Source organism: Balaenoptera acutorostrata, chromosome X (assembly GCF_949987535.1).
Source record: "Balaenoptera acutorostrata chromosome X, mBalAcu1.1, whole genome shotgun sequence".
NCBI lineage: Eukaryota > Metazoa > Chordata > Mammalia > Artiodactyla > Balaenopteridae > Balaenoptera > Balaenoptera acutorostrata.
Window position 1 is genome coordinate 6,321,575 of NC_080085.1, and position 24,030 is coordinate 6,345,604.

The 24,030-nt window shown below is 43.0% G+C and overlaps 1 protein-coding gene and 1 pseudogene across 1 annotated transcript in view; one reads left to right on the forward strand and one right to left on the reverse strand.

The window, feature by feature from the left end:
- Positions 1-24,030, reverse strand: part of ANOS1 (anosmin 1) — a 192,358-nt gene that overhangs the window by 159,873 nt on the left and 8,455 nt on the right. The window lies entirely within an intron of this gene.
- On the forward strand, positions 674-15,548 carry LOC114236740 (histone deacetylase complex subunit SAP25-like; annotated as a pseudogene).

Consider the following 24,030-nt stretch of genomic DNA (forward strand, 5'->3'; position numbering starts at 1 on the left):
GGAGGAATGAATAGGCAGAGCATGAGAGGATTTTTAGGGCACTGAACCCACTCTGTATGCTACTGTAATGGTGGATACATCATACATTTGTCCAAACCCATACAATGTACGAGAGCGAACCCTGATGTAAACTATGGACTTGGGGTGATGACGACGTGTCGATGAAGGTTCATCCATGTAGCAAATGCACCACTAGGGAGGGAGGGTGATAGCAGGAGAGGCTGTGCATGTACAGGGTCAGAGGGTACATAGGAACTCTTTGTATTTTCTGCTCAATTTTGCTGTGAACCTAAAACAGCTCTAAAACAAAGTCTACTGAAAAGGGAAAAAAAGCTATGTGTTTACATTTGTTGTTTAGAGTAGGAGTTCCTTCAAATGTTACGGATCGTCCTCAGTAAATAAACAGCCTTTTCATTAACCACTCCCCCTGAAAAATTTCCCTCTGGATTCTACAAATCTCTCACAGTGAACTGAATTCTATAGGAAAACAGTATTTAACCATACAAACATACCGCTCCAGACACCCAGCCCTCTCCTCTGGCCCCCACCACTGGAATGCAGGGCCCGGTCACATTCTTTGCTTCACTTCTTCACACCTGGCAAGCTTGTCCAGGAATGAGAACCTCTGTAAGTGCTGTCCTCCCACCCAGAACTTGTCCCCTCCCCAAGTCGAATGCATCCTTCAGGTCAGTGCAAGTGCCACTTCTTTCAGGAAGCCTTCCCTGACCCCCACTGCCTGACTACAACAGCTCCCCTGTTGCATATGCTCTGTGCCTCCCTGTACTTCTCTTCCGAGGCACTCTACACAGTTGCCAAGTATAAACATATTCGTGTTGTTTGTCCTTAGTGATCATCACCACCACTCCCCACCCCACCCCTGCCTATGACCTCCTTAAAGACAGAATGTGTCTATATCTCCCCCTCACCACTGGCTCCCTCATGATCTTAATGACTATTGACGGAGTAAGTAAATGAATGGAATAGGGAGTCATACAAATAAATTTAAACTTAATCATTAGATCATGAGGAACTGAAAAGAAGGAAATAAATAGATGGAGCTGAACAAATTTTTCATCTTCTCTGGGTGGAGCTTTTAAGAAATGGCTGCATTATTCTGTTTCCTGTAGAGTAAATGTCCAAGAGATTCAGCCTGAGAATATGAAAATCTGAACAAAAACTTGTATTCAGAATCAAGTACAAATTATTTAAGAAATAATCATGCTAATTATCTTTTTATAGATGTAAATAAAGTCATCTAAAGAAAAATGTATAGAACAGCAAGGGCTCGATGATGCCATATGGGAAAACATTACTTTCATTAACACTTTCCTAAGAATTTTAATAAGGAATATGCTTACAAATTCTGTCTGTGGGAGAGCACTAAATGAGGACGCAACTTTTACTACTTACTGTCTCTGACAGAATGCTGGGACCCACCATAGAATCAGAGATACTAGCTTCTGTTAGCACACCTCAGGCAGTAGTCTTCCAACTGTAATCTCCTCCAAGAGGATGTGCTAGCTCTGAATTCATTCTTGCCACAGATATGATTTTGGACATGTATTCACTGAACCATGTTTGGTAATAAAATTTATATTTTCAGGAGAAAATTCTGGTAAATTGTGCATTCTCCACAAAATCACATAAAGCCCTGGAAGATTTCAAGACTGAATAAATGACTTGTGCTGAAAGAAATCCAATCTTAGGTAGGCTTAGAGGGAGCATTAAATGTAATAACTAAAATTTAGTAAATGACTCGTATTACAAAGTAAGGGAAGCATGAGCAATAGAGTAGCTCTATATAAATTAAACAACTACAGCACTGTTCCTGGGAAACATAAAAAATAAAGAAACATCGGTATAAACTTCATTCTCTTCCCAGCCTCTGCTTCATAGCAGGGACAAGAAACAGGGTGGATGAATGCAGCTTATAAAGGCAGGCATGCTCAGACATCACTCTCAAGTTTTTACTTCGCTTGTAAATTGTGTGGATTCTCCCAATTCCAGGAATCTCTCCCCAGTCGCCATAGCTGCTTGTCTAGAAAGTAAACGCCTATGGAATAAAGTGCCCAGGCTGGCAGGGCAGAGGTACAAGGGTTCATCATGTAGGAATGACCATCTGCTTCGAAGTGCTGGAAGGGTTATCTCCCAGGTGGGTGGCTTGAGTCGGCCACACCCACTTCTGTTTCCAACCCTTACTTTGAAGGGTCCCTGACTTTAGTTTTGATCATTTGTGTGGGTCTCAGTGATGGTGAGAAAGACAAGACTGGGAAGAAGAGAAGGAGCCGTAGGGGAGGAAGTGGATGAAACAGGCAAGAAAGATAGAAGAGGTCCCAAAAGTCTGAGGTAAGTGGCATATTAAGTCCTTGGGCATAAACATGAGATGTTAAAACCTCTCTAAAATTTAATATAAAAGCACATTTTGCTTTTGCCATCAAGAGGCGAAGGCAAATCTTCTGCACTCTTTAAGATTATTATAACCCAGCCACACTAAAGCCACTGGCATGAGGACTGCCATCAGCTGGCAATGGGCTGCCTCTCAGCAGTCCCTTTGGTGGGTGTCTGAATGAAGAGGTGGCACTTTCTGACACTAGGAGGCTATGCTCAGTTATGTAGCTTCAGCTCGGCCTCCATGGCAACCACCGGGCCAGCCCGTCCAACTTTGGATATGGGGTCCCCACTAAAATCTAAGTATCCCAGCTACACGGGCACTCCACAGTAATTAGAGACAAAGCACAGAAAGAAAGTTTGGTGGACACGAGGAGGCAATGAGTTCTGGAAACATGATTAATAACCAGGATCCACTTGTTTGGACCTAGAACGCACCCTTTCAACAACCTTAGGAAAAGTCCTGAGATAACACACCATGAAGACATAAAATCTGATTGTTTCTGAAGTCGGGGTGCTTCTTACCCCAACTGTGAGGAATGTGCACCATAACTGTTGGCCAGGTGGCAGTCATGACATAGAGGTCAACACTCCACACATGTGAACTTGGTGGTCACAGTTGTGCATGCTATCACCATTTACACTGAGTTGTGTACCTTGTTGGTTCTACACATGTTGGGTTTAATTACTACTTAAACTATAATTCGAAAGATCAGAAAGAGAAATTAAGGAAACAATCCCATTTACCATCACATCAAAAAGAATAAAATACCTAGGAATAAACCTACCTAAGGAGGCAAAAGACCTGTACTCAGAAAACTATAAGATACTGATGAAACAAATCAAAGCTGACACAAACAGATGAAGAGATATACCATGTTCTTGGACTGGAAGAATCAACATTGTGAAAATGACTCTACTACCCAAAGCAATCTACAGATTCAATGCAATACCTACCGAATTACCAAAGGCATTTTTCACAGAATTAGAACAAAAAATTTTACAATTTGCATGGAAACACAAAAGGCCCTGAATAGCCACAGCAATCTTGAGAAAGAAAAACGGAGCTGGAGGAATCAGGCTCTCTCACTTCAGACTATACTACAAAGCTACAGTGATCAAGACAGTATGGTACTGGCACAAGAACAGAAATATAGATCAATGGAACAGGATAGAAAGCCCAGAGATAAACCCATGCACATATGGTCACTTTTTGATAAAGGAGGAAAGAATACACAATGGAGAAAAGACAGCCTTTTCTATAAGTGGTGCTGGGAAAACTGGACAGCTACATGAAAAAGAATGAAATTAGAACATTCTCTAACACCATACACAAAAATAAACTCAAAATGGATTAAAGACCTACATGTAAGACCAGATACTATAAAACTCTTAGAGGAAAACATAGGTACAACACTCTCTGACATAAATTGCGTCAAGATCTTTTTTGATCCACCTCCTAGAGTAATGAAAATAAAAACAAAAATAAACAAATGGGACCTCATTAAACTTAAAAGTTTTTGCACAGCAAAGGAAACCAGAAACAACCCTCAGAATGGGAGAAAATATTTGCAAATGAAGCAACTGACAAGGGACTAATCTCCAAAATACATAAACAGCTCATGCAGCTCATATCAAAAAAACAAACAACCCTATCCAAAAATGGGCAGAAGAGCTAAATAGACATTTCTCCAAAGAAGAAATACAGATGGCTAAAAAGCACGTGAAAACATGCTCATCGTCACAAATTATTAGAGAAATGCAAATCAAAACTACAGTGAGGTATCACCTCACACCAGTCATCAAAAAATCTACAAACAGTAAATGCTGGAGAGGGTGTGGAGAAAAGGGAACCCTTCTACACTGTTGGTGGGAATGTAAATTGGTGCAGCCACTATGGAGAAGAGTATGAAGGTTCCTTACAAAACTAAAAATAGAGCTACCATATGATCCAGCAATCCCACTCCTGGGCATATATCTGGAGAAAACCATAATTTGAAAAGGTGCATGCACCCCAATGTTCACTGCAGCACTATTTACAATAGCCAAGACATGGAAGCAACCTAAATGTCCACTGACAGATAAATGGATAAAGAAGATGTGGTACATGTATACAGTGGAATATTACTCAGCCATAACAAAGAACTAAATAATGCCATTTGCAGTGACATGGATGGACCTAGAGATTGTCATACTGAGTGAAGTCAGACAGAAAAAGACAAATTACCATATGATATCGCTTATACATGGAATCTAAAATAATGGTACAAGTGAACTTATTTACAAAACAGTAATAGAGTCACAGATGTAGAAAACAAACTTACGGTTACCAAGGTGGAAAGAAGGGGAGAGGGATAAATTGGGAGATTAGGATTGACATATACACACAGCTATATGTAAAATAGATAACTACTAAGAATCTACCGTATAGCACAGGGAACTCTACTCAATACTCTGTAATGATCTATATGGGAAAAGAATCTAAAAAAGAGTGGATATATGCATATGTATAACTGATTCACTTTGCTGTACAGCAGAAACTAACACAACATTGTAAATCAACTATGCTCCAATAAAAACTAATTTTAAAAAAGGTGATTGAAATAATTAGACTAAGATTTGACATTGAAAGGAAAAATCATTCTGTGCTCAGAAATGCAAAGACTAAAGAGGTGCGGCAAATATTCATTGGTGGAAAGACTGAACTTGCACATTTTCATATTTTCTTGTAACTAATAACTAATACTTTATAGGATTTAAGGAAGGAGTATGTCACAGGTAGATGAATCTGTGCTACACATTCTTACTAATACATAACAAAAGGATTCACAATCTCATGCAAAAATGCAAATGAAGGCAGAAGAAATCACCACATCTCCTGGACCAGATGAAAGCTGTTAACAAAGCAACAAGATATTAGTGAGACCAAATGATGCTTCATAAATGACCATCATTAAACCATCTGTCATTATTTACGATCACTTTTTAAAAATCTTAGGGTTATGTAAAAATGGATGTTCTGCCCATGGCTTCTTAGATCCCGTGAAATCTTGTATACAGATGTATGTCAGCTCTCCACAAATCCCTTCTCCTCCATACTGACGTATCTTCATAATTACTCTTTTGGGGACTATTCCCGTTTTCCCTAATCTGCAGCCAGGAAATAATTAGTGAGGGATTTACTAAACTGGTACATATTTTCTAGAAAGTGGGCCTGTGCTGATAAGGAGCAGGGTATGATCTGCGGATGTAGGCAGGTCTGCCCATACCACAAACACCAAAGGTAAACCCAGTGTCAGTTCCAATGCTGTCTACATGGAATGTGAGTACAGAATCTGTCCTGACGGGAAGTTGGGAGGCAGGAGCTTCCCGTGCCCTTCATTTTTCCCAATGAGACCAGAACTGAGGAAATTTTCCACAAGAAGTGAGTGTAATGGGGGAGGGAATTTAAGGAGAGAAGTGAAAAGTGCACCCGTTGCTGAAGGAAGATGAGAGTTGGAGTTGACCCGAGGTACACTCAGAGGATGGACGGACAGTTCAGATGTTTACCTGCGGCTGAGACTATGGATTTACAGTCACACCACTCCATACAGGTGTGTGATCTTCTCTGGCAGTACCCAGCACTGAACTGACATCCAAGTAGGCAGCTATTAGAGCCTGACAGATTTAGAGTTAGAATTTTATAGCTAGAGAGTAGCCAAAGGGCAAGAAAATCAAACTACTGGGGAAAAAAAAAGAAAGATTAAAATGATGCATCACAGGTCCTAGACAGGACTCAGCAGGAAATTACAAGAAGGGTCAATGTAACAGTACTTTCAAACTTCCCTGGTTCAAGAATCACCTGGGAAATGTGTTAAACATAAAGGTTCTCAGGGACTGACTCAGTAGACCTAGACGTGACCCTGTAACCTGTAGATTAACAGATGCCCCAAACGTTCCTTACAATGTGGCACATGTGGTAAACACTAGGCCAATAGACTATCTGAACTTTGAGGGATTACGGAATGAAGGTCTTGTGGTGAAAGAGACAGAGCACTTGTGCAAAGGAAATAAAAGCACTAAAATGGAAGGTGTTTGTGCTCAGCGTGGAAAAGTGGAGTTTAAAAAGCATAAGACAGAAGAGCTCTGGTGGGTGAGAGGGCCAAGGGGTGCCAACGGTTGGAACTGTAGGAGAATTCTGTTCTACAAAATAAGAGTAATTGTCTGTGGGTAATACTGCCATGGACCACCCAGATGTCCCCACATCCCAACCATGTGACTGAAATGAACACATTCCTGGCTCTTGAGAGTGTTGAGAGCTGACAGCTCACAGCTAAACTCCCTCTCTCCCTGCCCAGAAGTTGTACTTGGTTGAAGAGAGCTGACCCAAGGCCATGTTTCTTCAGGGAGACGCCCATATCCAATGCCTGGTTGATGCTGGGGAACAAAGGACCAACCTTGTCCCATTCAGGGTAACTTTCAAGGCACCCTAAGCTCCAGAGCGTGCGATGGGACCCACGGTGGCTGCAGTTGCTCCTGCCCTCAGCCCAACTCCTCCTCCCGCTCCAGGCTCCGTCCACTTCCCCTCCAGGGCTGATCCTAAGAACACCACCCAGGAACGTTCTGAGCTCAGATCTCAAAATCTCAGAATATGCTGCATGAATAACACAACCCGAGAAAAGTATGCATCTTGCCATAGACATCAAGTCTATGGGGAATGCAGGAGGGAATGCGCTTTCTCCAATGGAGGGGCTTCTGGAAGAAGCTAAGTCTCCACAAAAGCAAGCAGATATGAGGCGTATTTCTCGAAGAAGATGAGGGTGTTGAAGAAATGAACCCCATGGTGGGAAGGTGTAAGAGCAGCACGGAAGTGTAGCCCCTCCAGTGCAGAAGAGGAAAGTGGGTCCCTACGAAAAGGCTGGTGAGGGGGTCAGCGTTTTAGCCCAAGGACACGTCTTTTCATTTCAAGTCCCAACAAGATCCTCCTCAATCAACCAAGCTAGTTTAGGAGCCATCACAATTTCACTGCAGGTTAATACATTTTTCCTGAAACTAAGAGAATTGTGGTCTCTTGAGCACATTCACCAAAGAACATATTGTTTTTCCAATACGATTCCACTTGTTATTGGCAGCTATGTTAATCTGCACTTTCGAAAGCAACTTTCGTGTGAGGCTGTGTACCAAACAATTGAAAGAAACTGGAAATATTGTTTAAAGGACATATCAAAGTTCCTGTGAAGAGTTCAAACCATTATCAAAGGAGAAAAAAATGCAAGAGCAATGTGGAACAGTAATTTAAAAACATTAGTTTACACAACTCTTAATTGCATCTTTTACTATCATTCTCTGGATAGACAGTGATGAGGTACATATTTACAACTCACTAAAGTATACTTAGGCAATGTTAAATGACTAGTAATGTTTAGGAGTCTTCTTAGGTTTTTTCTTTCCTTAATTGTTGTCGCTCTTGTTGCTGTTGTGTTTTTATTGTGGGATGTTTTATACATGAACAAAACAGAAAATTAGGAGAAATTTTAGCGGAATCTAAAGGGATGTAGCCAGCCACTAAAACAATGACTTCACAAGATCTCTGAGCTACAGAGGGATTCAATCTTTTTCTACCTGGGAAGGGTAGTATACAAAAGCTGCTATTATTCATAAGCAATTGAAAACCAATTTATTATATCAAAACTTATTGAGGGTTCTCCACCGTTCATCACATGAGCCATGTGGGATCCCAGAGCTCTCTGAGACCTCCTTCAACATTACTAAAAGTCACCTTCTGTGCAAAGCATTTCCATCAGTGGGGATTTCTGTCAATCCCTCTCTGTGAAAGCATAAGATCTATTCGACTAGGACCAAGCCTGTTGTCTAAGTACAACCAGGACAAGGAAAGGGACCCAAAACATGATTGCAAATACCCACTCAAAACGTTTGTAAACTGTAGAATTCTAACTCAGATGCTACCATATAATTACAAATCAGAGAAGACCTTTGAGGGTCATTTAATCCATCTTCCTGCTGAAAACAAGACACATGTAAGTCATTAATGACATGCCATCGTCTTACAATACAAGGAACTTTCCAAAGGAAAGAGGTTAGAGTGTCCCAGTAACATGTTACCCTGTCTCATCGACTTTTCCATCCCTGAATTCCTACCTAAACCTCTCAAAACCATTAAAGAGCAAAGGGGTAAGAAGTTATTAACTTTCAGACCTTCTACCTGCTAATATTTTATCCTCTAATTAACTAACGCCTCTAATAACTCTCCAAAACATTTACAACGCCTACAAAGAAAGGCCAAAACCACGTGAGAAAGACACAACACAGGGTCCATCCAGTCTGAGTCCTAAGAGGGAAGACCACAGAGATGTTCCTCAACCCCAGGAAACTCAAGGGCAGAACCAAGATAATGATGCAGACAACCTGCATCTTGCAAGTGAACATGAAATGGGGAACTTTTTGAGAAATGCCCACCAGTGTCTGAGGAGAAGTGAAAGTGCAGAATGGGTGGGGAGGGAGGATATAAGTGTCCAGTGATGGCACTAAACCTCAGAATGACCATGCCTAGGACTGTCTCGCCACTTGGGTCACTCATTATCATGGATTTGAGTAACACATGAAAGCCATCAGCAATACTGGCAACACCAGGTTCTGAGGAAAATTCTAGATCATGAGAATTGGGACAGTTAAGGGAGATTCAAGACAATGCCCTCTCTTTAGAGATGCAGACAGTGGAGCCCAGGAAGTCTAAAAATATATAACACATTGTTGATTCAAATCAAAATATTTTAATAGAAAGCACACCTCATGTGGAGTCAGAAGACCCTACTTAGCACCCCAGGCCACTTCCCCGTCATAAACTGTGAGCTTTCGGAAAAATTCATTTCTTCTTTTCTAAAATGCGAAGAAGAGTGCTTTTATAAAGATTGTCACAGAGATGTTTATGAAGACCCCTGGGATCATCTAAAGTCAAGGCTGCTGTCTATGGCAAGATGCAAATCCATCGATAGGAGTGCTTTTCACACAAGGAGCGACTCTTAATAACTTAGAAATTCACAGAGAGTTCTAGAGTCCTGCCTGGCTCATGTGATTGATTAACTGTGGAGAAGTCAGAATTCTAAGAGCACTCAATAAGTTTTGATTTAATGATAAAGAAAATGACTTTCAACTGCTTAGGAACAAGGTCAGTCTTATGAACTTCTATATCATTTGGTTGCCTGGAGTCTTCGCAAAGGCACAAGGTCCATGCAAAGCATAGATCAGACCAGTACTTTAATGCAGAGCTGCACTAAATTAAATTCATAACTCATAACCCCATTTGGGGGAACATTTAAAATCTAATAACAACAAATACTATTTCTTTGGGGTTCCTGGACCCAATTCCAACATGTGTGTTGCGAGGGGGAGGGTGGTTTCCCCCCCAAGCAATTCTTGCACATCAACAGGGTGATTCAATTAGGACACTATCTATCCTGAGACAGCGCCAGATCCCACGGGATGAGGGCTCAGTCCCACTAGACTGCCCCCCGCCTTCAGATGCCAACAGCAGGCCCAGGCTATCACCTGAGCTTCTGACCAACAAACTACAGATTGGAGGTTCCAACAATCCCTCCTTGGCTTTAAACACCAGTTGCAAGTCCAACTTATCACCTATACTTGTGACCAACTGGCTATAGAGGTTCCCATGACCCCTCCTTGGGTTTGATTAATTTGCTAGAGCGGCCCACAGAATCCAGAGGAACATTTTACTTCCTAGATTACTGGTTGATTATAAAAGGATATAACTCAGGAACAGCCAAATGGAAATGACGCACAGGGCAAGGCATGGGGAAGGGGCACGGAGCTTCTGTGCTCTCTCCAAGCTCAACACTCTCCCAGCACCTCCACGTGGTCACCGACCCAAAACCTCTCTGAATCCCATCCTTCTGAGTTCTTACAGAGGGCTTATTACATAGGTATGTTGAAATCATGGGCCATTGGTGATTGATCCAACCTCCAGCCCACCTCCCCTCCCAGGATGTCTGAAGGGGGCGGCAACCAACCCCCTTCTTTAGATTACCCAGGAGCTCTCCAAAAGTCACCCCATTCTCATTAACATAACAAAAGATACCTTCATCACTCTTATTACAGGAAATTGCAAGGATTTTAAGAGTTGGGAGTCAGGAACCAGTGGGTGAAGACCAAATACATAATATGAGAAATATTCTGGTCACCTGAACAACCAAACATATATTCTTATAAATCACAGTATCACACTATTCCTATTAGTATTTTTTTTTAATTTTTTATTTATTTATTTATTTATTTATTTTTGGCTGTGTTGGGTCTTCGTTTCTGTGCGAGGGCTTTCTCTAGTTGCGGCAAGTGGGGGCCACTCTTCATCGCGGTGCGCGGGCCTCTCACTATGGTGACCTCTCTTGTTGCGGAGCACAGGCTCCAGACGCACAGGCTCAGTAGTTGTGGCTCACGGGCCCAGTTGCTCCGTGGCATGTGGGATCTTCCCAGACCAGAGCTCAAACCCGTGTCCCCTGCATTGGCAGGCAGATTCTCAACCACTGCGCCACCAGGGAAGCCCCTTCCTATTAGTATTTAAAACTCAAAATGAAACACAGTGACAATAAGCTTCCTAGTGCTTTTGTAATAAAGTACCACAAACTAGATGGTTTCAACAACAGAAACATATTATCTCACAGCTCTGGAGGCTAGAGGTCTGAAATCAAAGTGTCAGCAGGGCCAAACCCTCTCTGAAGGCCCTAGGGGAGGATCTGGTCCATGCCCTCCTCTTAACTTTTAGACGTTCCTTGCTTTATGGTCCAACTGAGTCCCCCTAAAACCGAGTTCCCCTGCCAAGTATAAAATTAACCGCTCTATCCAAAACTTTATTCCCTTGCTTGTCCTGTCCCTGTTCCCATCAGGGCCGAGGAGTAGCAAAGAAAAGGGGGGACTGAAACTGAGCAGGACCCTGCAGGGTCCTCCCTGGTACACAAGCCCCTCCATGTACCCTGTTTCTTGTTTACAGAAAAAGGCTTTAGTCTTCTAGGCCTTCCCTAAGTTCTAAAGAGCAGACTGAAGTAGTTACTAATTAGGGAAGTGAGGGAATGCAGAAACATAGGAAAAGCAGTTAAGCAAAAAAGTAGTGATAGCTTAAACAATAGTTCAGCAAAAAACAGAGTCCTAGTTGCTCCTCAAGGAACATACATAACCATCTGACACATATCTTTGAGTTGTTCTTCAGAAACTAAGGCTCCCACCCGGGTGGAGAATGGTGACTACATACGGAGCACAAGACCCAGTCTGGTTGGAACCAGAGGTTGATGATTAAGATTCCTGTTACCTCACCACCAACCAATCAGAAGAAAGGCATGTACCCTGCAACCCTCGCCCCAAATGATGCCTCTAAACCCCGCCCCCAAAAGCCATCAAGGAGTGCGGGTCTTTTAAACGTTAGCTGCCCGTTCTCCTTGCAAATCCAATCGTCACATAGTTTTCTACCTGTGTCCTCACATCTATGCGTGTCTGTGTCCAAATTTGCCCTTTTTATAAGGACACCAGTCATATCGAATTAGGGGTTCATCCTACTCAAGTATGACCTCATCTTAACCAATTCTATCTCCAACAACTCTTTATTTCCACCTAAGCTCATTTTCTGAGGTCCTGGGGGTTAGGACATCAGCATATGGATTTGGGGGGTGGGGGACACAGTTCACCCCATAACAGTGACTAAAACTAAATCAAAGCCATGGAAGAAATGCTATGTTGTTTCAACCAAACCCCAACCTCCACCCCAACTGAGAATCTGCCTTAATATTTTCATGCAGTTTTTCCACTTGCTTCAAAAAATCACTGTCGGGGTTTATTCGCTCACTTTGACCTCCCTGTCACCTCCCAGCATCTGTCAGAGCACAGCGTCTCTGTACGTCCCATCTTCTCTCCATCTCGCCAACGATGACGGGTCCCTCGTGTTTTACATAAAGTACTTAAGGCATATGCTTGCATCATAAGGAGACACTTGTTAACCATAAAGTAGACTCTTTAGGATCGAGCAGTCCAGTCTGTGGTGAAAACAGCCCTCTTAAATAAGCAACCACACAGTCACAGGGAGATGATGTGGCCATGCCCAGCATCGGCCCTCCCCCAAGGGGAACCAGTCCATTCTTATGGTGCTCTTTCTACCCTGTGTCCAGACCCCCAACGTCATGTTCTTGAATTCATTTCATAACAAACCTTGACCGCTAATGACTTTTGCTCTCTGAGGTCTCTGTTAAGGCGTCTTCCCCCTACACCTAGATTTCCTGAACACATATGGTCAGAGGAATCAGTGACGGGCTTCTTCCCCCATCAACAGATTGAAGCCGTGACCCATGTTTCAAAAGAGATGACGGCCAGCGGAGACTCCAACCCTCTCCCTAGACAAGTGACTGTTTTGAAACTGTGCCCTCAGTGACATTCCTGCTGAGGAAGCCACCACCAACTCCTACTTAATAAGCTAAATCTTAATAAATGTTACATAACTTTGAACGAAGGAGGAAGGTTGGTCAGAAGAGGAGTGTTGAGGTCAGGGGGCAGAGAACGTAAAGTTTCCATGTTAGAACGTGGCACAACTTACCAAGCAGAGGAGGACCCTAGAGAGAAGCCCCAGAGCATAAATAACCCTACATCAGTGGTTCTCAAAGTGGGGTCCCGGGACCAGTAATGTCAGCCTCAGCTGGAAGCTTGTCAGATATGCACATCTCCAGTCTGACCCGAGACCCACGGAATCAAAAGCTCTGAGGGTGGGGTGCAGCGAGCTGTGTTAAACAAGGCTACCCAATGATTCCGAGGCTTGCTGAAGCTGGAGAACCAGCTGCAAAGGGAGAAGGACTGTTGGTCGTACTTTGCTACGCAGGACTTCATGGAATCCCACTCCAAGTGTTGCTTCCTTCTCTCTCTCCATGTTGCCACGTGGAGTCCTGAGTACTTCATCCAGCTCTTCAGCTATCTCATAGCATCCTGGGTACTGAGACATACAATCCTCTTTATCAAGTAATAAATTCATCTTTGGATGTCTGTGTGTGTGTGTGTGTGTGTTTGTGTGTGCGCACGCGCGTAATCTTCCACCAACTCAAGTCCGTTTCTGCTTCTGAGCCTGAAGGCCGACACTACCTCGGGAAGCATGAATCACCCAGGGCAATGATCCCCAGCAGGTCCAGGCCACGCTGGCCTCCACTGTGTCTCGGCCTCACCTCAGTCTCTGGGTATCTTCATAAAAGAAACAACTCGAGGAAGATGCTATGTATTGATTGGGACGACGGTGAGGAGAAAAATCGCAGCAGTCTTTAAAGGCACTCTCAAGTCCCCTATTATTTTTCAAAATAGATGCTTGGCAGCTGTGAAACTTGACAGGGGTGATCCGTGGTTCATAATAAGCAGTTCCCGAGAGACTCATTATGGCCTGGTTTCTGGCGTGTTGACCAGCAGAGGCTAAGGATTAATTTTAAATTATCGAGCTAATTACTCAGAAGCATTAATAGTAACCAGAGACAATGTGTTGCCAGATAACATGAACTGGATACATGAACTGGATTCTATTGCTATTATCACTACAACCATTGAAAAAATGTTACTTGAAAAAACATACAGTGCCCTATAAATGAAAACTACTTGCATTCCTACACAAGAGTTTAGTAACCCGTTTTGGAATACACTCAGTAAATCCTAGAAGCACTTATTTTAATACTAAAGCAAAGTCTACCACCTTGATACACACATATAGGCTGGAAGGCTCAGTATGTAGTTTAGTTGACTTTCATTTGTAGTGGAGAAAACCTAAGCAGGAAAAAAAGAATTACTAGAGATACATGGTTTTCCCATTCTAATTGACTTTACTAAGTCAGATTTTTGTCACATGGTTTTCTTGTGATATATGCTTCTTCATTGTGCTAATTTATGCTATTCATTAGAGAGTACAGAATAATTAATCAAACTAATACAGAGCACCTCAAAGTCCATTATACCCTGACTTATATGATATTCTAGTCCATTCATCATGATTCTGGGTTATTTTAATATGGACTTCAAAAAAATAGCATGTTTTAATGAGAGATCACTTGAGAAAACATGATGAATTAAATGGGATACAAGAGAAAGCTCAATAACCCCAAGAAAAGACCTTGCTTTGCAAAAAAAAAAAAAAAGTCAATTTCAAGAAAAATGTGTTATCTGCAGAATTATAAGCACCCAGCATCTGGGAAGTCAGCTATGTTTTCCTCATAGAATAGATGACCTAGAATTCAATGGCCTTTTCTACTTACACAATACCTATCCTGGATTTCAAATTTCAATTTAAAAATCTACTTAAGCGATTCCCATGCATCATACGGGAACAGAAAATCTTTAAGTGACAAGAGCATATGAGAGATCTGAATTTCATTCACTACCTAGAACTAAGCACTTTCCGAGAAACTTCAAAGGGTTTTTTAAATTAAAAAATTAAATTTTAAAACATTGATTTTAAAAAAGTTTTTATTTTTTAGAGCAGTTTAGGTTCACAGCAAAATTAAAAGAACGGCACAGAGATTCCCGTACACCCTATGCCCCCATACACACAGCCTCCCCCATTATCAACATCCCAATCAGCGGCACATTGGTTACAACTGATGAACCTACACTGAAACATCATTATCACCCAGAATCTGTATTTTTCATTAGAGTTCACCCTTGGCTGTATATTCCACGGGCTTGGGCAAATGTATAACGACATGTCCATAACTATAGTATCATACCTTGTGCCATCCCTCATTCTGGCCTCTGTACGAAGCAGCCTCAGGCAGAGGCCTCAGGGCCAGTCTAGCTGGACATTAGAGTGGAGAGCAGCCGCCCAGGGATGCAGGGTTCCCAGTGATGTGCTGTGAAGATGTCTTCCTTTCTGACCCTCTGCTGCCCTGTGGGCAGTGCGTTCCCCCCTGTACCTGTCTCAGGCCCCTCAGCAGGTGATGGGCTCTCTGAAGCTGCTGGTCCCACCCCCAGGCATGTCCCCCTGGGTCCTCCCCACTCCATCCTCTGGCTGTTCCACCGCCTGGCTCAGTGGGCCTGAGCTGATCGCCCTCACTGGCTTCCTGCAGATGAGCCAGGGGGAGCCAAGACCCAGGTCCCCGGGGGGCTCCCATGCCCCCTGCTGGCCCCCCAGACCCTGCCTCTGACCACCCAGGTGCCGGTGGTGGCCAGAGCTGTTCTCACTGGGTGGACCCATCTCTCCCACGGGCCCCGGACAACCAAGGTCCATAGCCCCTCTGGGGGCAGAGTGGGCCCCCTACTTCCCCAGGCAAGTTCTGTTGACAAGAAAACAATGTTGGTTCCCCCCCCAACCCAAAAAAAATCCTCTGGGCTCCACCTATTCATTCCTACCCAGCCCCCAGCCCCAACCCCTGGCAACCACTGATCTTTTTACTGTCTCCATAGTTTTGCTTTTTCCAGAATGACATACAGTTGGAATCATACACTGTGCAGCCTTTTCAGATGGGCCTCTTTCACACAGTGATATGCATCTTAGGTTCCTCCATGTCTTTTCACGGCTTGATAGCTCATTTCTGTTTAGTGCTGAGTAATATTCCATAATCCGGATGTACCTCAGTTTATTTATCCATTCACTTACTGAACGACATCTTGGTTGCTTCCAAATTTTGGCAATTATGGATAAAGCTGCTCTATACATCTAAGTGCAAGTTTCATTGTGTACGTAAGTTTTCATCTCATTTGAAGAAACACCAAGGAGTAAGGGTAGTTTTGTTCTGTAAGAAACTGCTTACCTTCCAAAGTGAGTGTCCCATTTTGCACTCCCAGCAGCAACGAAGGAGAGTCCCTGTTGCTGCACACCCTCGGCACCATTTGGTGCTGTCGGTGTTCCGGATTATGGCCATTCTAATGGGTGTGTGGTGCTATCTTGTTGCTTTAATTTGCATTTCCCTGATGACATGTGATGTGAAGCATCTTTTCATATGCTTATTTGCCATCTATATATTGTCTTTGGTGTGGTGTCAGTTGAGGTCTTTGGCCCACTTTAAAATCAGGTTGTTGTTGGGGCTTCCCTGGTGGCGCAGTGGTTGAGAATCTGCCTGCCAATGCAGGGGACACGGGTTCGAGCCTTGGTCTGGGAAGATCCCACATGCCACGGAGCAACTGGGCCCGTGAGCCACAACTACTGAGCCTGCGCGTCTGGAGCCTGTGCTCCGCAACGAGAGGCCGCGATAGTGAGAAGCCCGCGCACCGCGATGAAGAGTGGCCTCCACTTGCCACAACTAGAGAAAGCCCTCGCACAGAAACGAAGACCCAACACAGCCAAAAAAAATAAAATAAATAATAATAAAAAATGAAAACTGACATGTGCTATTACAAAGTAGGTGCAGCTGAAGAAAAATGCTTTAAAAAAAAAAAATCAGGTTGTTGAAATTCCCTTTTACTGCTCTTAGACCAGCCTGGGAAGGATCGAGGGGTGCACGCTACTCATTTTTCTGTCCCAAGATCTTCAGCACCAGCACTCACTCTGTGCCTCGCGCATCTAAACAACAACAGCCAATACTTCTGTAGAGCTAAGCACACGTGAGGTTCTGCTCCGAGTGAACTGTGTGGCATCATAGCACGATCCAGTGAAGCTGTGTTACCATCGCCACCACTTTATGGGCGAGGCACTTAGGTAAACGGCACATAAGCGGTCTGCAAGAATGCTCAGAGACAAAAGTTTTTTAAAAGGAAGAGACAGTTCACTTGCAAAGAAGTTCCAAGGGAATCAGACTTTCGGACCAGCTCACCAAATTTTAAAAACATAACAGGTATTTAAGGGAAAAGATGCAATACGACCAACTTTACACATTAGACTGGTCATGGCTGAAAAACCCTGATTTTCTTATAGGCTATCACATCCACAAATGCCATGACATACCTTCAGAATCATCACTGCTAAAGACAGAGATACTGTCGTTTTCATTCAGGAGAACGTTTGCTATAGAATGGAAGACAAGCATTTTTTTCGAAATAAGTGCCTTATTCTTTCCCAGATTCTCAAATGGAGACATAAATGAGCACCTTTCCAAACTCCCATGTTATACGTGAAGAAGAACATTGTTACTGCAATCAATTTATTGACTCATGTATCTGAGTTTATTCTTTCAAAGAGGGTAACTGAATATGTAATAGAAGAGTCATACACACACATATACATTTAGATATGGATATACATATCTGAATACAGATATTGAACTAGAGACACATCGACCGAGACAGATGTAAAGTAAAAAGAGAGAGAAGGAGACCCGTGGTTTTCAACAAGGGTGATTTTGTCCTATGGCACATACTGTAACGTCTGGAGATATTTGTTTGCCGTGACCGGGGGTGGGAGGGACGCTACTGGTCTCTAGTGGGTAAAGACCAGGGATACTGCTAAACATCCAACAATGCACAGCACAGACCCCATAACAAAGGATAATCTGGCCCCAAAGGTCAGCAGTGCCAAGGTTGAGAAACCATGAACGAGACACTCTTGGATCATACACATACAGACATATATATGGAAAAAAACATTTTGGCCCTAATCTCATACGGCTGTTCAAAAAAGAAGAAACTTCCTTTTTTTTTTTTTTTTTTGTCAAAATTGTGGAGTAATAAATGGGACTAGAGTATGCCAATCTTGCCCAATAAAAAATAGGTTTAAAATACTATACAAGTCCATGGCCCCTGTATAATAGAAACATCAAAATACAGATGGATGTCTGTTCTCATGGAGTCTCACCTCTAAATATGTTTTTCTCTGGTGATACTTAACAAGTGAATAGATCCTGTCCAGAAGTATTTTTTTATTTCTTTGCAGCTGTGAGGACATTACCTCATAATTCCGGAAACAAAAATGTGGAAACAACAACAACAAAAGATGTTCCCTACTTTCTTTTAGATTCTGGCCCAATGGGAGAATAACTTCCCAGATGTAGGCCATTTCTGGAATGATCAGCAAATGGGTTTGGCTGTGCTGCTTTCAAAATGGTACACAGCCAAGTGTCAAAATAAAGGAAGGAGCGGGAGAGAGGAGGGGGTGACAGAGAGGGAGAGAAAGCGCATCTCTAGTCAAAGATGCACCAGGGATATTTGCCAAACCTCTACCGAGGGCCGACCTATGTCTACAAGAGGAAGAAAGGAGCTGGGGTACACGTTGTAGGTGTTAAAGGCAAAGTTCTAGTTCTAAACGGCTGTAATAGCCCAAAACGTGGACGAGAAAATGAGAAGCCAAGAAAGTGCTCACCTTCAACCAATGACTATCTTTAACCGTGGACTGCATCTTGGGTGATTTCTCTGCACTTCCTTGCCACAGAAGAAATGTAAAAGAACTGCGGTTACCAAAGCATTTTAACAGCGGCCGGTCTCCTATTTTCTGCTCATCGTTCCTGAAAGTAATCAGTAACTTCTGCATAAGCTTGGCGTCCTTATCGTTAACACACTTCCACTCCAGAAAGCAAGCTCCAAGTTATGCTATGTTGCAGCTCGTAACTTTACCTCTATTTGAATCATCCATATGGCAGGACTGCTGGGCAAGAACGGGCCACCCCAGATGCCTGGGTGGTCTTCTGAGCCTTGTTTCACACGAGGTTTCTCCTCTATGGTGAGCAAAACCCTCTTCTTGGGGGAATGGCCATCAAGGGAAGGATAGACATCAGTAAGCAGGGGCAAAAATAAGTAGCCTGTCATGATGGATAGGCATGGAAATCTGAGTATCTCAACAGAATTGTTTGTACAGAGATTTCTCAGGGAACAGTGTCATATTTCCAAATGTGGTGATGATGATGGTGATGGTGGTGATGGTGATAATGATGATAATGGTGATGATGGTGATGGTGATGGTGATGATGGTGATGATAATGATGATGATGGTGATGGTGATGATGATGGTGGTGATGATGATGATAATGGTGATGGTGATGATGATGATGATGGTGGTGGTGATGATGGTGATGGTGGTGATGGTGATAATGATGATAACGGTGATGATGGTGGTGGTGATGGTGGTGATGGTGGTGATGATGGTGATGATGGTGATGATGATGGTGGTGATGATGATGATAATGGTGATGGTGATGATGATGGTGGTGATGATGATGGTGGTGATGATGATGGTGGTGATGATGGTGATGGTGGTGATGGTGATAATGATGATAACGGTGATGATGGTGATGATGATGGTGGTGATGATGATGATAATGGTGATGGTGATGATAATGGTGATGGTGATGATGATGATGATGGTGGTGATGATGATGGTGGTGATGATGGTGATGGTGATAATGATGATAACGGTGATGATGGTGGTGGTGATGGTGGTGATGATGGTGATGATGGTGATGATGGTGATGGTGGTGATGATGGTGATGGTGGTGATGGTGATAATGATGATAATGGTGATGGTGATGGTGGTGATGATGGTGATGGTGGTGATGGTGATGATAACGGTGATGGTGATGGTGGTGGTGATGATGATGGTGATGGTGGTGGTGATGGTGGTGATGATGGTGATGGTGGTGATGATGGTGATGGTGGTGATGGTGATAATGATGATGGTGATGGTGGTGATGGTGATGATGGTGATGGTGGTGGTGGTGATGATGGTGATGGTGGTGATGGTGATGATGATAATGGTGATGGTGATGGTGGTGGTGATGATGATGGTGATGGTGGTGGTGATGACGGTGATGACGGTGATGATGGTGATGATGATGGTGATGATGGTGATGGTGATAATGATGATAATGGTGATGATGATGGTGGTGGTGGTGATGATTCCCTCATGACTGGAAATGGTCTTGGTATTTGCATTCTGAAGGGGTCTGCTCATCCGTTGGAAAGCAAGCTAATGATCCTGAGATGCCAGGATTCCTGCCATATTTGGGTTGTTATAACAGCACTTGGAAACCTGTCCAGCGGCTGGGGTGACATATCACTACAAGACGTGCATCCTCTTCAAAATCTCTCTCGCTATTGCAAGCCTTTGTCAATTTTGTTTCCAGTCCACAAAGTATAACCAACAGTATAAATTTCAAAAGATTGCTATTCATTCCAGTAGTGTAGGCATTTAAAGACAGGAATAGAGGCATTTATTTAAGTCTAGAAAGTGCTGTCTCTCTCAATTATGCGTTATCAGAGAATTAAACAAGAGTTGATAAACGTACATCAGATGAACCGTTTATATGAACTCAACAGAGACACAATAAGTAATAGGTAAAATCACCTTTAACCTGAAAGCTTTATATGTGTCTGCATTTAGAATTTCTCAACTGTTTCAGTCTTTCTTTTAGAGAAGCTGTCAGTAATCTCCCAAGAATGTGATCCACCTGCTTTGTCCTCAGACAAGACCATTATTTGCATTGGAGGGAGAGAGGAAGAACAAAAACATTGTGATGCGTTTCACACATAAGAATTATTAATGCATTAGAATATTAAAGTGGGTTGAAAAAGGTGTAAACTGCAAACAGAATATGGAGAAAAGAGCTCTAAGTTGCTTAAGTGGATGAATTCCCATCATTTTTCTTGTCCCCGGCACCAGTATGATTAACAACATTTTCATAACGTGACGGATTACTGTGCAAAATTAATGTTTCTTGTTTCTTTAAAAGGACCCTCTGTTTTGTGTTTTCACTTACAGACTTGTAAAATTGTCACTTCTTTGGATATAACCAGAAATTAGCTATAAAATTTAAAAAGTCATCCGTGATAATTAGATACTGAATTGAGGGGAAACATGCATTCTTGTTCGCTGAAGGTTATTTGAGATCCTATGCACGCCAGTAAGAACACGCACTTCCCTAAAATGAAGATGGCGGTCACCAGACATTACTCGACTGTTTTCAGTGGTGACGGCATATCTGCCTTATCTTTCAAAGTAAGAAGGTAATATGAAATACAAAATTATATATTTTGAGATCACTCTAACAGAATGTTATTTTCTCAAGTTGGCAGGATATTAATCACTTGGAGACCGAAAAGCTTATTAAATGACGAAAGTTATAATTTAAGACAAAAGGATAAATAGCATGTGAATTAAGAGCTTTTCTTCCCTCTTGATGAGCCATTGTTTCTCAGATTCCCCTGAGGATAGATTTTTGCACTCTGGGGGATTAAAGAACCCCAATTCATCACCATTTTCTTTTCATGCGCAGCCTTGAGAATTTTCTAAATTCTTTTCTCAGAATTCCTTATTGTCCAACTTTTATATCTTACAGAGATGATGGAAAGAATGATAAAATGTAAACACACACACACACACACACACACACACACACACACACTCCCAAAACCAAGACCAAAGGAAAGCAAGCAAACTTATAAGACACACTGAGTTCTTGGAAGTAGCTGTCACATACCTACAAGCCATGAACACCACTTGCAAATATTCCAAATGTGTCCCACCACTGTACAAAACAGCAATGGCAGCCAAGAATGAAGGTCAAGGGTGAAGCCCTGAGACCTCTGTTATTCCCAGACAACAAACCCATCCTCCACGGCATCAAGGAGTTCAGCTGTTCGTGAAACATTCCTGCAAGGATCACAATACTACTCTGCTATTTTGCTAGACAAGTGGGATTTTGGGTGGACCTAAACAAAATCAACTTATAAGGGGAAAAAAATCTTCATCTAAGAAATTATGATAATGTGTTAAACAATCCTCTATAAAGATTTAAAAGATGATTCATGATTATAACACTTTCTTCACTTCAACAACTCTTTGCAACTATTTGCGTAAATGTCTGCCTCTCTCTCTCTCTCTCTCTCTCTAGTAGAAAATAATTCTTTTGTGGGCAGGAAGCATGTGTCACTTATGCTGGGTCCCCAGAATCTAAGCTACCTGAAAAACAACTGTGTGTGACAGATCCGTATTGGTTGGAAGAAGGATTGGGGTAGACAGATGCACAGCGGATGTCGTTGATGGACTGATATTTTTAATGGTTTTTTCTATCACACCAGCAACCTTTCAATCGTCCACAATTGTGCCACTTCGTGATGCAGTGGTACCTCCAAGAGGCAAGGAGAGAGTGAGACATGGAGGTCCGTTTCCCCCCAAAACTCCGTGACTGTCGATGATATTACAGCTGATATTTTCACTCTGTCTTCTCTCACTGTCAACATGCTGAGAAGCAGATCATTTAGTATAAATATTTAGGAACATGACAATTAGGGCTTGAGTTTCTGCTACGAAGACTTGGTTATCTCACTTCCCAATAGCTCACAACCTTCAGTTGTCTTATCTGTAAAAATAAAATAACACTCCTGACCTCAAAGAGTTGCTGTGAAGGTCAAATAGATATTTTATGTGAAACTACTTTCTCAGCACCAAGACAGCAAAAAATGCGATGAACGCTAAGTACCTTCTAACCTGTGGCTCAGTGATTCAGGAGAGTTTCTTACTTAGGATCCAGCCCCACCACTCGGAACTGGGGTCCTTCCGTAAGCCAAAGCATGACGGCAGGGAGACGGGAGAAGCAGCCCCCTTCTCTCTTTTTATGCTCATCTGGGGCTCTTTCTTAGGGGTGCTGGCGAGGCTCTCCACAGAGGTCAACTCAGCAGCATGAGAGCAGCTGGTAGTGTCGCCTGATGTCCAACCACATCAGCACGAAGCAGGAAGACACCCCTAAGTGTGATGACCTGCTCCCAACCCGTCCTGCAGAACAAAGCACTTGAGCTTTGTACCAGCTCTTACCAACAAGCTCCCAATGCCTGGCTGCTGGCTGGGCGGGCTGACGCCGCATCCCGTCCGTGAGGAGCCACTGAGAGCCCCCAGCAGACAGAGCAAACTCCTGCGAGACTCTGCGTTTACTCACGTTGGCTGTTCTGCGTTGGAAGAGCCCAGCTTTTGAGGCTCAGCTCAAGCGTCCTCTCCCCTAGGACGCGTCCCCTATAGCAACAAGCCTGAGATCTCACACAAGTAACTCTCCCTGAGCCCTCCCTTGTGGACTGCAGTGGTCTGTTTACAAGTCTTAGCCCCTACCAGACTATAAAGCCCTCAGGAGTAGGGACTTTACCACCTCATCTTTGAAATTGCAGCAATCCATCGATATTAGCTGAAATAAGTGGAAGTGATTAAAGCGGCGTTTTTTGTGGGGTTTGTTTGTTTTTTAAGGGAGAAACAGACCCAGCATCTACAGTCTGAGATTTACATTAAAATGAGTCATAAACACTGCTTCCATAAATCTTTCCTTACTCATCGGCTATCAGGGGTAACCACTTTTATCCAACCTTCTCCATCACCATCAGGGAAAACGCCTCCGCTCACTATTTTGAAACCATGTGCATAATCTTTTAAAGATATGGAGGGGACTCTAGGTCCTGGGGGATGTGGCAGCCTGGTCACTTGCTGAGTAAATGCAAAGTTGGTTAATATCTGAACTAACTGGCCCTCTTTGCCATCCTCTTAGACCTGCCAGGGGTACTGAGGTCAATGATGTCCCCTCACCCCACCTACTGTCCACCTACCAGACAACTATTTCAAGCTGGCTTTAACAGTACAGTCGTCCCTTGAGATCTGTGGGGGATTGGTTCCAGGACCCCTGTGGATACCAAATCCGCAGATGCTCAAGTCCGTTATGTAATACGGACAGCCGGTCCGTACTATAATAAGAGTATAGCCGGTCCTCTGTATCCGCGGGTTCCTCA